This window comes from Tamandua tetradactyla, chromosome 19 (genome assembly GCF_023851605.1).
Source record: "Tamandua tetradactyla isolate mTamTet1 chromosome 19, mTamTet1.pri, whole genome shotgun sequence".
Taxonomy (NCBI): Eukaryota; Metazoa; Chordata; class Mammalia; order Pilosa; family Myrmecophagidae; genus Tamandua; species Tamandua tetradactyla.
The window spans coordinates 2899189-2914995 of NC_135345.1; the positions used below are offsets into that span (position 1 = coordinate 2899189).

General features: G+C 40.0%; 1 protein-coding gene across 1 annotated transcript in view; it reads left to right on the forward strand.

The window, feature by feature from the left end:
• Window positions 1–15807, forward strand: part of GRK4 (G protein-coupled receptor kinase 4) — a 188003-nt gene that overhangs the window by 20360 nt on the left and 151836 nt on the right. The window lies entirely within an intron of this gene.

Below are 15807 nucleotides of genomic sequence, written 5' to 3' on the forward strand. Positions count from 1 at the left end.
TAGTAAAAAAAAACTATAGCTCAGATGCAGCTTCATTCAGTGTTTTAACATGATTACTTTACAATTAGGTATTATTGTGCTGTCCATTTTTGAGTTTTTGTATCTAGTCCTGTTGCACAGTCTGTATCCCTTCAGCTCCAATTACCCATTATCTTACCCTGTTTCTAACTCCTGCTGGACTCTGTTACCAATGACATATTCCGAGTTTATTCTCGAATGTCGGTTCACATCAGTGGGACCATACAGTATTTGTCCTTTAGTTTTTGGCTAGACTCACTTAGCATAATGTTCTCTAGGTCCATCCATGTTATTACATGCTTCATAAGTTTATCCTGTCTTAAAGCTACATAATATTCCATCGTATGTATATACCACAGTTTGTTTACCCATTCTTCTGTTGATGGAGATTTTGGCTGTTTCCATCTCTTTGCAATTGTAAATAACGCTGCTATAAACATTGGTGTGCAAATGTCCGTTTGTGTCTTTGCCCTTAAGTCGTTTGAGTAGATACCCAGCAATGGTATTGCTGGGTTGTATGGCAATTCTATATTCAGCTTTTTGAGGAACCGCCAAACTGCCTTCCACAGTGGTTGCACCATTTGACATTCCCACCACCACGGTGGTGGTTGGAGAGCCGCTGGAGTAGGAGGAGAAAGGGAAGGATAAGATGGCGGATGGAGCGCCGCTGGAGCAGAAGGGGAAAGAGAAGGGCAAGATGGCGGCGGGAGCACCGCCAGCGGAGAAAGAGGAAGAGGAGGGCTAGATGGCGGCGGGAGCGCAGGCGGAGAAAGAGGAAGAGGAGGGCTGAATGGCGGCGGGAGCGCCACAGGCGGAGAAAGAGGAAGAGGAGGGCTGAATGGCGGCGGGAGCACCGCCGGCGGAGAAAGAGGAAGAGGAGGGCTAGATGGCGGCGGGAGTGCTGGCGGAGAAAGAGGAAGAGGAGGCCTAGATGGCAGCGGGAGCACTGCCGGCGGAGAAAGAGGAAGAGGAGGGCTGGATGGTGGCGGGAGCGCTGGCGGAGAAAGAGGAAGAGGAGGGCTAGATGGCGGCGGGAGTGCCTCCGGCGGAGAAAGAGGAAGAGGAGGGCTGGGTGGCGGCGGGAGCACCGCCGGCGGAGAAAGAGGAAGAGGAGGGCTGGATGGCAGCAGGAGCGCTGGCGGAGAAAGAGGAAGAGGAGGGCTAGATGGCGGCAGGAGCACCGCCGGCGGAGAAAGAGGAAGAGGAGGGCGCTGTTCTTCTTTTTATTGTTGATCTTAGGATTTATTTACATATTCTGAATAATAAACCCTTATTAGATATGTGGTTTCCAAAGATTTTTTTACCATTGAGTAGGCTTCTTTTTCACTTTCTTGATAAAGTCCTTTGAGGCACAAAAGTATTCAGTTTTTAGAAGGTGTCCCATTTATCAGTTTTTTCCTGTTCTTGCTTGTGCTTTGGGTGTAAGGTATAAGAAATCACTGCCTACCACAAGATCTTGAAGATGCTTCCCTACATTTTCTTCTAGGAATTTTATGGTCCTGGCTCTTATGTTTAGGTCTTTGATCCATTTTGAGTTAATTTTTGTACAAGGTATGAGATATGGGCCCACTTTTATTCTTTGGGATATGGAGATCCAATTTTTGTAGCACTATTTGTTGAAGAGTCTGTGCTTTCCCAATTGAGTGGACTTGACTGCCATATCAAAAATCAATTGACCATATACAAAACTTTATATTTTGACTTGTGCATTTCCTAATTTAACTTATATGGACCATTTAATGAACACCATAAGTACATGGAACCTTGAATAGGGCGTGAGATTTTGTAGGTTTGTCCAGGTTAGTGTGATACCCTGATAAATCCCAGAGTGATTGGAATGGTGAATAAAGAAGTATTTGCAAAGTCCCCTTGGGGGAATGGGGAAAAAGGGGAAAAATTCAACTTCCCCATTTGGAGAATTCCTGATATTCTCGCAAGCAGTGGGGATAACCAAATCAATAGGCTGAGCCCTCAATTTTGGGGTTTGTTCCTATGAATCTTATCCCCGCAAAGGATAGGCTAAGCCTACTTAAAGTTAGGCCACAGAGTCACCCCCAGAGAACCTCTTTTGTTGCTCAGTTGTGGCCTTTGTCTCTCTCAGCCAACAAGACAAGTAGATTCACTGCCCTCCCCCTTCTCTACATGGGACATGACTCCCAAGAGTGTAAACCTCCCTGGCAACATCGGACAGAAATCCTAGAATGAGCTGAGACTTAGCATCAAGGGATTGAGAAAACCTTAACTGAAGGGGGAAGAGAGAAATGAGCCAAAATAAAGTGTCAGTGGCTGAGAGATTTCAAACAGAATTGAGAGGTTATCCTGGGCGTTATTCTTACACATTATATAGATATCCTTTTTCAGTTTATAGTGTATTTAGGGGCTAAAGGGAAGTACCTGAAACTGTAGAGCTATTCTCCAGTAGCCTTGTTTCTTGAAGATGATTGTATAAAGATACAGTGTTTACAGGGTGACTGTGTGATGTGAAAACCTTGTGTCTGATGTTCCCTTTATCTAGGGTGTGGACAGATGAGTAAAAAAAAATTATGAATTAAAAAAAAAGTAATAGGGGGAAAAAGGTCAAAATATATTGGGTAGATGGAAATACTAGTGGTCAGTGGGAGGAAGGTGTAAGGGGTATGGTATGTATGAATTTTTTATTTTTTCTTTTTATCTCTTTTTCTGGAGTGATGCAAATGTTCTAAAAAATGATCATGGTGATGAATGATGATATTGTGAACCATTGTTTAAACACCATGTATGGAATGTTTGTATATTAAGAATGTTTGTGTTTGTATGTTTTGTCACTAAAAATATTAAAAAAAAAATCAATTGTACATATACAATCAGTAATTCTTAATATCATCACATAGATGCATATTCATCATTTCTTAGTACATTTGCATCGATTTAGAAAAAGAAATAGAAAGACAACAGAAAAAGAAATAAAACGATAATAGAAAAAAATTTTTTAATTTAAAAAAATTAAAAAAAAAATCAATTGACCAAAGATGTCACCATCTAATTCTGAATTCTCAATTCAATTCCATTGATCAATGTGTCTTCCTTATGCCAGTACCATGCTGTTTTGACCACTAACGTTTGTAATATGCTTTAAAGTCAGTGTGGTAGTTAGGTTCAGGTGTCAACTTGGCCAGGTAAAGGTACCTAGGTCTGTTGTTGTGGACATGAGCCAATGGTAGTGAACTTCATCTGTCGCTGATTACATCTGCAGTCGGGTAGGAGACGTGCCTGCTGCAATGTAGGATGTTTGACTTAATTGGCTGGTGCTTAAATGAGAGAGCTCAACGTAGCACAGCCCAAGCAGCTCAGCATGCCTCATCTCAGCACTTGCAGCTCAGCCCAGGCCTTTGGAGATGCAGAAAGGAATCACCCTGGGGAAAGTTGTTGGAACCCAGAGGCCTGGAGAGAAGGCCAGCAGAGATCGCCCTGTGCCTTCCCATGTAAGAGAGAATCTCAGTTGAAAGTTAGCTGCCTTTTCTCTGAAGAACTATATGTTAACTAAATAAATCCCCTTTTATTAAAAGCCAGTCCGTCTCTGGTGTGTTGCATTCCAAACAGCTAGCAAACTAGAACAGATTTGGTACTGGAGAGTGGGGTGCTGCTGCACTTTGCAAATACCAGATATGTTGGAATGGTTTTTTTTGAATGGCTAAGGGGAAGATTTTGGAGGAGTTGTGAGGAGCTTGATAGAAGGCCTAAAATACTTTGAAGAGACTGTTGGTAGAAATGTGGACTCTAAAGATATGTCTGATAAGCCCTTAGGTAGAAATGAGGCATTGTGTTGTTGCAGACTGGAAGAAAGGTGAGCCTTCTTTTAAAATTGCAGATAATCTGGCAAATTGACTAGTAGCTTTGGCTGGAAGGCAGATTTTAAAAGCAGAGAAGTTGATATTTAACAGAAGACACACCCCTTGGCTGATTACAAATGGAATCAGCTGTGGATGCAGCTGATGTGATCATGATTTAGTTCTATAAAATGTCCTCATCACAACAGACAGGCCAGCACTTGCCCAACCAGACTAACATGTACCACCACTTGGCCAAGTTGACACATGAACCTGACTATGACAGTCAGGAGTGTGAGTCCTCCAACTTCGTTTTTCTTTTTCAAGATGTTGTTGGCTGTTTGGGGCACCTAGTTCTTTTTTTTTATTATTATTATTAATTGAAGAAAAAAAATTAACACAACATTTAGAAATCATTCCATTCTACATATGCAATCAGTAATTCTTAACATCATCACATAGATGCATGATCATCATTTCTTTGTACATTTGCATCGATTTAGGAAAAGAACTAGCAAAACAACAGAAAAAGATATAGAATGTTAGTATAGAGAAAATATAAAACAAATAATAATAATAAAAAAAAGAAAAGGAAAAAGAAAAAAAAGACACAAACAAACAAACAAAAACTGTAGCTCAGATGCAGCTTCATTCAGTGTTTTAACATAATTACATTACAATTAGGTATTATTGTGCTGTCCATTTTTGAGTTTTTGTATCTAGTCCTGTTGCACAGTCTGTATCCCTTCAGCTCCAATTACCCATTATCTTACACTGTTTCTAACTCCTGCTAGTCTCTTTTACCAATGACATATTCCAAGTTTATTCTCGAATGTCGGTTCACATCAGTGGGACCATACAGTATTTGTCCTTTAGTTTTTGGCTAGACTCACTCAGCATAATGTTCTCAGGTCCATCCATGTTATTACATGCTTCATAAGTTTATTCTGTCTTAAAGCTGCATAGTATTCCATCGTATGTATATACCACAGTTTGTTTAGCCACTCTTCTGTTGATGGACATTTTGGCTGTTTCCATCTCTTTGCAATTGTAAATAACGCTGCTATAAACATTGGTGTGCAAATGTCCGTTTGTGTCTTTGCCCTTAAGTCCTTTGAGTAGATACCTAGCAATGGTATTGCTGGGTCATATGACAATTCTATATTCAGTTTTCTGAGGAACTGCCAAACTGCCTTCCACAGTGGTTGCACCATTTGACATTCCCACCAACAGTGGATAAGTGTGCCTCTTTCTCCGCATCCTCTCCAGCACTTGTCATTTTCTGTTTTGTTGATAATGGCCATTCTGGTGGGTGTGAGATGATATCTCATTGTGGTTTTGATTTGCAATTCTCTAATGGCCAGGGACATTGAGCATCTCTTCATGTGCCTTTTGGCCATTTGTATTTCCTCTTCTGGTAGGTGTCTGTTCAAGTCTTTTTCCCATTTTGTAATTGGGTTGGCTGTCTTTTTGTTGTTGAGTTGAACAATCTCTTTATAAATTCTGGATACTAGACCTTTATCTGATGTGTCGTTTCCAAATATTGTCTCCCATTGTGTACGCTATCTTTCTACTTTCTTGATGAAGTTCTTTGATGCACAGAAGTGTTTAATTTTGAGGAGCTCCCATTTATTTCTTTCTTTCTTCAGTGCTCTTGCTTTAGGTTTAAGGTCCATAAAACCGCCTCCAATTGTAAGTTTCATAAGATATCTCCCTACATTTTCCTCTAACTGTTTTATGGTCTTAGACCTAATGTTTAGATCTTTGATCCATTTTGAGTTAACTTTTGTATAGGGTGTGAGATACGGGTCCTCTTTCATTCTTTTGCATATGGATATCCAGTTCTCTAGGCACCATTTATTGAAGAGACTGTTCTGTCCCAGGTGAGTTGGCTTGACTGCCTTATCAAAGATCAAATGTCCATAGATGAGAGGGTCTATATCTGAGCACTCTATTCGATTCCATTGGTCGATATATCTATCTTTATGCCAATACCATACTGTTTGGACCACTGTGGCTTCATAATATGCCTTATAGTCCGGCAGCGTGAAACCTCCAGCTTCGTTTTTTTTCCTCAAGAAACTTTTAGCAATTCGGGGCACCCTGCCCTTCCAGATAAATTTGCTTATTGGTTTTTCTATTTCTGAAAAATAAGTTGTTGGGATTTTGATTGGTATTGCATTGAATCTGTAAATCAATTTAGATAGGATTGACATCTTAACTATATTTAGTCTTCCAATCCATGAACACGGTATGCCCTTCCATCTATTTAGGTCTTCTGTGATTTCTTTTAACAGTTTTTTTGTAGTTTTCTTTATATAGGTTTTTTGTCTCTTTAGTTAAATTTATTCCTAGGTATTTTATTCTTTTAGTTGCAATTGTAAATGGGATTCGTTTCTTGATTTCCCCCTCAGCTTGTTCATTACTAGCGTATAGAAATGCTACAGATTTTTGAATGTTGATCTTGTAACCTGCTACTTTGCTGTACTCATTTATTAGCTCTAGTAGTTTTGTTGTGGATTTTTCTGGGTTTTCGACGTATAGTATCATATCGTCTGCAAACAGTGATAGTTTTACTTCTTCCTTTCCAATTTTGATGCCTTGTATTTCTTTTTCTTGTCTAATTGCTCTGGCTAGAACCTCCAACACGATGTTGAATAATAGTGGTGATAATGGACATCCTTGTCTTGTTCCTGATCTTAGGGGGAAAGTTTTCAATTTTTCCCCATTGAGGATGATATTAGCTGTGGGTTGTTCATATATTCCCTCTATCATTTTAAGGAAGTTCCCTTGTATTCCTATCTTTTGAAGTGTTTTCAACAGGAAAGGATGTTGAATCTTGTCAAATGCCTTCTCTGCATCAATTGAGATGATCATGTGATTTTTCTGCTTTGATTTGTTGATATGGTGTATTACATTAATTGATTTTCTTATGTTGAACCATCCTTGCATACCTGGGATGAATCCTACTTGGTCATGATGTATAATTCTTTTAATATGTTGTTGGATTCGATTTGCTAGAATTTTGTTGACGATTTTTGCATCTATATTCATTAGAGAGATTGGTCTGTAGTTTTCTTCTTTTGTAATATCTTTGCCTGGTTTTGGTATGAGGGTGATGTTGGCTTCATAGAATGAGTTAGGTAGCTTTTCCTCCACTTCAATTTTTTTGAAGAGTTTGAGGAGAGTTGATGCTAATTCTTTCTGGAATGTTTGATAGAATTCACATGTGAAGCCGTCTGGTCCTGGACTTTTCTTTTTAGGAAGCTTTTGAATGACTGATTCAATTTCTTTACTTGTGATTGGTTTGTTGAGGTCATCTATTTCTTCTTGAGTCAAAGTTGGTTGTTCATGTCTTTCCAGGAACCCGTCCCTTTCCTCTAAATTGTTGTATTTATTAGCGTAAAGTTGTTCATAGTATCCTGTTATTACCTCCTTTATTTCTGTGAGGTCAGTGGTTATGTCTCCTCCTCCATTTCTGATCTTATTTATTTGCATCCTCTCTCTTCTTCTTTTTGTCAATCTTGCTAAGGGCCCATCAATCTTATTGATTTTCTCATAGAACCAACTTCTGGTCTTATTGATTTTCTCTGTTGTTTTCATGTTTTCAATTTCATTTATTTCTGCTCTAATCTTTGTTATTTCTTTCCTTTTGCTTGCTTTGGGGTTAGTTTGCTGTTCTTTCTCCAGTTCTTCCAAGCGGACAGATAATTCCTCAATTTTTGCCTTTTCTTCTTTTCTGATTTAGGCATTTAGGGCAATAAATTTCCCTCTTAACACTGCCTTTGCTGTGTCCCATAGGTTTGGATATGTTGTGTTTTCATTTTCATTCACCTCGAGGTATTTACTAATTTCTCTTGCAATTTCTTCCTTGACCCACTCGTTGTTTAAGAGTGTGTTGTTGAGCCTCCATGTATTTGTGTATTTTCTGGCGCTTCACCTATTATTGATTTCCAACTTCATTCCTTTATGATCCGAGAAAGTGTTGTGTATGATTTCAATCTTTTAAAATTTGTTAAGACTTGCTTTATGACCCAGGATATGGTCTATCTTTGAGAATGATCCATGAGCACTTGAGAAAAAGTTGTATCCTGCTGTTGTGGGATGTAATGTCCTATAAATGTCTGTTAAGTCTAGCTCATTTATAGTAATATTCAAATTCTCTATTTCTTTATTGATCCTCTGTCTAGATGTTCTGTCCATTGATGAGAGTGGTGAATTGAAGTCTCCAACTATTATGGTAGATGTGTCTATTTCCCTTTTCAGTATTTGCAATGTTTGCCTCACGTATTTTGGGGCATTCTGGTTCGATGCATAAATATTTCTGATTGTTATGTCTTCATGTTGAATTGTCCCTTTTATTAGTAGATAGTGTCCTTCTTTGTCTCTTTTAACTGTTTTACATTTGAAGTCTAATTTGTTGAGTATTAGTATAGCTACTCCTGCTCTTTTCTGGTTGTTATTTGCATGAAATATCTTTTCCCAACCTTTCACTTTCAACCTATGTTTATCTTTGGGTCTAAGATGTGTTTTCTGTAGACAGCATATAGAAGGATCCTGTTTTTTAATCCATTCTGCCATTCTATGCCTTTTGATTGGGGAATTCAGTCCACTAACATTTAGTGTTATTACTGTTTGGATAATATTTTCCTCTACCATTTTGCCTTTTGTATTATATATATCATATCTGATTTTCCTTCTTTCTACAATCTTCTCCATACCTCTCTCTTCTGTCTTTTCATATCTGACTCTAGTGCTTCCTTTAGTATTTCTTGCAGAGCTGGTCTCTTGGTCATAAATTCTCTCAGTGACGTTTTGTCTGAGAATGTTTTAATTTCTCCCTCATTTTTGAAGGACAGTTTTGCTGGATATAGAAGTATTCATTGGCAGTTTTTCTCTTTTAGTAATTTAAATATATCATCCCACTGTCTTCTAGCTTCCATGGTTTCTGCTGAGAAATCTACACATAGTCTTATTGGGTTTCCCTTGTATGTGATGGATTGCTTCTCTCTCGCTGCTTTCAAGATCCTCTCTTTCTCTTTGACCTCTGACATTCTAACTAGTAAGTGTCTTGGAGAACGCCTATTTGCGTCTATTCTCTTTGGGTTGCACTGCACTTCTTGGATATGTAATTTTAGCTCTTTCATAAGAGTTCGGAAATTTTCAGTGATAATTTCTTCGATTACTTTTTCTCCTCCTTTTCCCTTCTCTTCTCCTTCTGTGACACCCACAACACGTATATTTGTGCGCTTCATATTGTCATTCAGTTCCCTGATCCCCTGTTCAAATTTTTCCATTCTTTTCCCGATAGTTTCTGTTTGTTTTTGGAATTCAGATGTTCCATCCTCCAAATCACTAATCCTAGCTTCTGTCTCTTTAAATCTACCATTGTAGGTATCCATTGTTTTTTCCATCTTTTCTACTCTGTCCTTCACTCCCATAAGTTCTGTGATTTGTTTTTTCAATTTTTCTATTTCTTTTTTTTGTTCAGCCCATATCTTCTTCATGTCCTCCCTCAATTTATTGATTTGGTTTTTGAAGAGGTTTTCCATTTCTGTTTGTATATTCAGCATTAGTTGTCTCAGCTCCTGTATCTCATTTGAACTATTGGTTTGTTCCTTTGACTGGGCCATATCTTCAATTTTCCGAGCTTGATCCGTTTTCTTCTGCTGGTGTCTGGGCATTTAATCAGATTTCCCTGAGTGTGGGACCCAGCAGGTTGAAAGATTTTTCTGTGAAATCTCTGGGCTCTGTTTTTCTTATCCTGCCCAGTAGGTGGCACTCGTGGCGCTCGTCTGTCTGCGGGTCCCACCAGTAAAAGATGCTGTGGCTCCTTTAACTTTGGAAAACTCTCGCTGTAGGGGAGGGTCGCCAGCTGAAGCAGCTTGGGGGAGTGCCAATCCGAATCTCCCAGCCGGCCCGGGGCGCCAAGCGTGGTGGTGGGGCGCCGGCTGCTGTGGCTTGGGGGAGTGCCTATCCACCATTCCCAGCCGGACCGGGAAGTCACGCGTTTGGAAAGGACCCCGGTCACCGGTCTCCGCGGCTTAGGGGATCTCCGATCCAATTCTCCCAGCTGGTCCGGCGGGCCGCGCGTTGGGGGTGTCGCCAGCCGCCGCGACTTGAGGGGATCGCCTGTCCAATTCTCCCAGCTGGCCCGGGAAGGAGGGAGGGAGGGACTACAGCCGCCTGCCGCCCCGGGGAAGCACACACCCCTCGGTGAACTCACCCCAGCGGGTACTCCCAGCCAGTCAGCCGTTCCAGAATGGGGTACGCTGTCTTCTTGGTCTCTCTCGTGGCTCCGGGAGCTGTTCTGTACCGTTTCTACTTCCCTAGTAGCTGTTCTGGAGAAGGAACTAAGACCTGCGCGTCTTACTAAGCCACCATCTTCTCCGGAAGTCTCGGCACCTTGTTCTTCCAAATACATTTTGTGATTTTTTTTTCCATTTCTGTAAAATAAGCTGTTGGAATTTTGATGGGGATTATGTTGAATCTGTAAATCAACTTGGGAAATGTCTTCTTATTATCATTTATCTCTTTAGCCATATTTTCTTCATCTCCTTGAATTGATTTAGGATATTTGTTAGAGGATCTTTGATTAGAGTTGTTCCAAATTCTGCATCTCCACTGAGTTTTTCATTGGATCCTTCATGCCATATCTTCCTCTTCTTAGTATGATTTGTTATTTTCTTTGGAATATAGGCATCTGTGCCCGTTCGTGTCTCTTGTAGACCCCAGAAAAGCCATGTTCTTTAATACTCATTCAGTATTGCTGGGTGAGAGCTTTTTGATTATTCCTATGGAGAGTTGACCTGTCCAATTGTGGGTGATAACTTTTGATTAGATCGGGTTCCATGGAGATGTCTTTCTACCCATTCAAGGTGGGGTTGCTTACTGGAGCCCTTTAAGAGGGAACCCTTTTTGAAAGAGCCAGGAGGGCCTGCACAACCTGAAACCTTTGGAGAAGAAGAAGGAAAATGGCCCTGTGGGAGTTTCATGAAACAGTAAGCAGGAGAGAAAGCTAGCAGACATCGCCATGTTAGCTATGTGCCCTTCTGGTTGAGAGAGAAACGCTGAACGTCATCGGCCTTCTTGAACCAAGGTATCTTTCCGCAGATGCCTTAGATTGGGCATTTCTATAGCCTTGCTCTCATATTGGACATTTTCATGGCCTTAGAACTGTAAACATGCAATGTAATAAATTCCCCTTTTAAAAGCCGTTCCATTTCTTATATATCGCATTCTGGTAGCTTGCGAACTAGAGCAGCATCTGATTATCTTGATGAGTTTACTCTGAAGGTCAGTTTCTTTCTTGTCTAGAGTTTTCTTATTGATCGGCTTCGTGCTAAGTGTCTTGATACTTGGTTCATTCAGTTTATTCTGGATCTTTAGAAGTCCCCGTGTGTAACTGACCAGCTTTATTTAATACTAATACATCTGATTCTTCACCTGGATATGCAATACAGTTTTTAAGATTACTCAGTTTGTGCAATTGTTTCACCCCCAGGAGAAAGCTTCCTTTCCTTTGTCCTTCTCCAACAATCTTGATCTGTTCTATTTGTTTTGTTTGGCCTCAATGGTTTTTTGGTGATTGTTGTTTTCTTTAAACTTTCCTTTTGTTGCCTGTAGCTGCTTTTGCCTTCCGGGCTAATCTGGGAGGTGGTTCACCCTGAGAGGACTTTCCCCAAGTCAGCATTTCCCAACCAGAACAGGGTCAGGGACCCTGAAGCGAGTACAGACAAGTTCTGTAGAGCCCTAGGGAGACAGTTAGGAAAGACTCCAAAAAGCCTTCTGTCAGCTCCCCTAAGCTGCACTTTCCTGGACTGTGCAGATATGGTGTCTTTCAGCAAATTCTTTTCCACAGCCCTAGGGAGACCCTGTGGTTTTGAACTTATGCCTCCTTCACCCATCTCTGGGCAGAGTGAAACGATGCTGTAGGCATCCCTGCACTGGGTGGGCTAGAACAGTGGTTCAGAGCTGGAACTCGGCATTCTAAAGCTGTGATCAGTACTTGGCCATGTCCCCTCATCCCCATCATCCCTGTTCTTGGGGAGAAGGACTTCCATGTCCCCCTCCATCCTCAGCAGCCAGCCAGGGACTGGTTCCCAAGGTGGCCTGCCTCAAAAGGGGACAGGCTGGCTGCCAGGTGGAACCAGTTACAGTTTATTTACCATGGTTTCTCAGTCTTTTCATTCCACTCTTCCTTAAATGCTATACAGTGCTCTCTTGGCTTTCAGAGTCCCAGCATAGTCGTTGCAGTTGTTTTTGCCTATTTACCATCTTCACCTAACATTCTTCATAAATGATATTTTGAGATCTTTCCAACAACTGTAATGTGATATGAAAATCTCTGAGTTCCCTTGGTTTTGAAGTTATAGGTTTTGCTAATAGTATTGTAGTTTTGCTTACTTTTATGGCTGAAGGAAATACCATGAATTTATATACAGCCATGAAGGAAATGCCATATTTTAATTAGAAGTTAGTGAAAATAATGCTTTGGGTTTTTTTCCCCAACCAAATTCACGCATCTCCTGATACCTATTGTTCTAGTTTGCTAGCTGCTGGAATGCAATCTACTAGGGACAGAATGGCTTTTTAAAAGGGGAATTTAGTAAGTCACTAGTTTACAGTTCTACAGCTGAGAAAATGTCCCAATTAAAACAAGGCTATAGAGATGTCCAGTCAGAGGCATCCATCCAGGGAAAGATACCTTGGTTCAAGAAGGCTGATAAAGTTCAGGGTTTCTCTCTCTCAGGCGGAAGGGCACATGGCAAACACAGTCAGAGTATCTCTCTCATCTGAAAAGGCACATGGTGAATATGGTCAGATATTCAGAAACTCATCAAGATAATCAGATGCTGCTCTAGTTTGCAAGCTACCAGAATGCGATATATAAGAAATGGAACGGCTTTTAAAAGGGGAATTTATTACATTGCATGTTTACAGTTCTAAGGCCATGAAAATGTCCAATATGAGAGCAAGGCTATAGAAATGCCCAATCTAAGCACATGGTGAATATGGTCAGGGTTCCTCTCTCATTTGGAAGGGCACACAGCGAACATGGCATTTTCTGCTAGCTTCTTCTCCTGGCTTCCTGTTTCATAAAGCTCCCTGGAAGGCATTTTCGTTCTTCATCTCCAAATGTCGCTGGCTGGTGGACCCAGCTTCTTGTGGCTATGTCATTCTGCTCTGCTCTCTATGAATCTCTCATTCTCCAAAATGTTTCCTCTTTTATAGGACTCCAGAAACTAATCAAGACCCGCCCAAATGGGTGGAGACATGCCTCAACCTAATCCAGTTTAACAACCACTCTTGATTAAATCACACCTTCAGGGAAATGATCTAATTACATTTTCAGACATATAATACTAAATAGGGATTAGAAGAAACAGCTGCCTATACAAAATGGGATTAGGATTAAAACATGACTTTTCTAGGGTACATACATCCTTTCAAACCAGCACACCTGTCTATGGGTCTCAGGTTAAGAACCTTATTCTAGAACTGTAATGCATTTGATTCTCGTTATTTGTGGTAGTTATATTCTATAAATTTACCACAAACACTAAATTAGCAAATACTGAGCCATTACTCCCAGGGTTGGGTTCCTCTTAGCTTTTGGTCACATTTTCCTCAACTAATCATTATATAGCCTTGTTTTATGTGATTCTGTTTAAAAACACTTTATTTACAGTATATTATCGATTTATTAACATTGAACTCAGTGGTCAACAGCATTCTGATTCATGCCTGACGTGAGTTTTCTCTGTAAAGCACATCACAGCCTTCTTGCACTTAGGAACACTGGACAGCACTATTACTGGGGACCATTTTACATGGCAAAATCACCCCAGAATGCACAGAAAATGTAAAAACAATGCATAAATATGCCGTGAAAAGGACACTTGTCTGCAGTATGAAAGCCAAAACAGGAAAGCAGAGCATGGCTCTATTCAACTCCAGCTGGAAACACATGCATAGGGTGACACAAATTTTTTTGCTGTTCTGCGTGTGTCCACAAATGACCACAAAAGTGCCACAAGTATTGATTTTAGGGTTACTATGCTGGTTTGAATCTATTATGTATTCCCAGAAAAATCTTGTTTTAATCCTGACCCAGTCTTGTGGGAGTAGCCATTTCTTTTAATCCTGATTTAATACTTTAGGTTGGAAACTTTTGATTAGGCTATTTCCACAAAGATGTAACACACCCAGTAGTGGGAGTGACCTTTGATTAGATGGAGATGTGACTCTACCCATTTCAGGTGGGTCTTGATTAGTTTACTGGAATTCTTTAAAAGAGGAAACATTTTGGACAGAGAACTGACAGAAATTTCAGAACTCACACAGAGAGCAGATTCCGACACTTGGAGAACAGAAACACAGATGTTTAGAGATGCTTGGAACACAGCAGACATTGCCATGAAATGTTAAGCAAACCAGAAACTAGAGAGAGCCAAGGGAATCCAAGAGATGAAAGCCAGTCCTGAAGAAGTGCAGTGAAGAACCCCCACAGGCACAGAGGCTGAAAGCAGCAGAGCCCAGGAGCCAAGGACTGGAAGATGCCGGCCCCATGACTACCCAGCTGACAGAGGTGTTCCAGACCCATTGGCCTCCCTTGAATTAAGATATCTATCCCTGGATACCTTAGTTTGGACATTTTCATAGGCTTGGAACTGTAAACTTATAACTTATTAAATTCCCCTCTTTAGAAGTCATTTCCAGTTTTGGTATATCACATTCTGACAGCTTACAAACTAATAACAGTTACCAATAAATTTTAGTGAGCACGTGAATTTGCAGATATGGAACTGTGAATAATTAGGATCAACTATATATTTATTGTTCCTGACTGCACACACCTACATGCACACATGCAAAAGTACTTGAAAATTGTTTATATAATACACACAAAATCCATGAGAGTGGTTGGTGCTATTGGTTTAGGACTAGGAATTTTGTGAACAATATCGTAAAATATGTTACAAAATAATTATTGTACCCATGCTAGAAAACTGAGTCACAAAGCCCTCAATATCCAGCAGTATTTGTAAACCAGAAAGGCACTCAGTCCAATTCTTTCTCACATCATACCTTTATCCTGGTGGTCCTGATTTTTTATTGATGGAAAAACTGAACTACTTGGATTCAAATTCCAGCTTCTCCAGTTACTGGTTGTTAAATTTAGGGCAGATTAATATACCTGTCTGTGCCTTAGTTACCTCATCTGTAAAATCAGGGATATAACAAGAAATAGCAACAATATTCACCTCAGCAGGTTAATGGAAGTATGTAGTGAAAGTAGAATTGTGAAACCTCTAGAAAAGTATCAGGCTTATTGGGTTGACTTGTTAGTATTGCTGTTGCTGTAATCATTGCCAGCATTTTGGGAGTTTTTGGTTTACTGTTATTTTCGTTTCCCAGCGTATGTCAATTTGTAAACATGTTTATGACGATATTTATTTTAGATAATTTTTTACTTTTTAAAACAGTTTGATTGTGCCATCCTGCTCCTTAATGACCGTAATGGTCAAAAGCAGTACTCCTGGTATTAGGCAGACCTGAGTTTGGATCTTGGTTCTGCTCTCACTAGTTGCGTGACATCAGGCAAGTTATTTAATAACCTCTTTGCTTCACTCCCTTGTCTGAATGAAAGGGAGTAATAGTAGTGTTTTAATGAGTTGAGATGTGTAAAGTTCCTGGAAGTTGCCTGGTACCCAATAAATAGGCAATAAATCTTAACTCTTACTTTTTCTCCTCTTCTTTGCCCTGATAATTTCATCTCTAACAACATCCCTGTCTATTTTGCATGTTTTAGTTTATTTATCACTTAAGATTGATTTAATTTATTTTCTTAACACTTACTATCTGCGTTATTTGTTTTTCTCTCTCTCTTACTAGAATGTAGGGAAGGGAATTTTGTCTTTACACCTTTGTATTCCCAGCATTTTAGTATGTGCTCAAAAAAAATTTGTGGTACAAATAA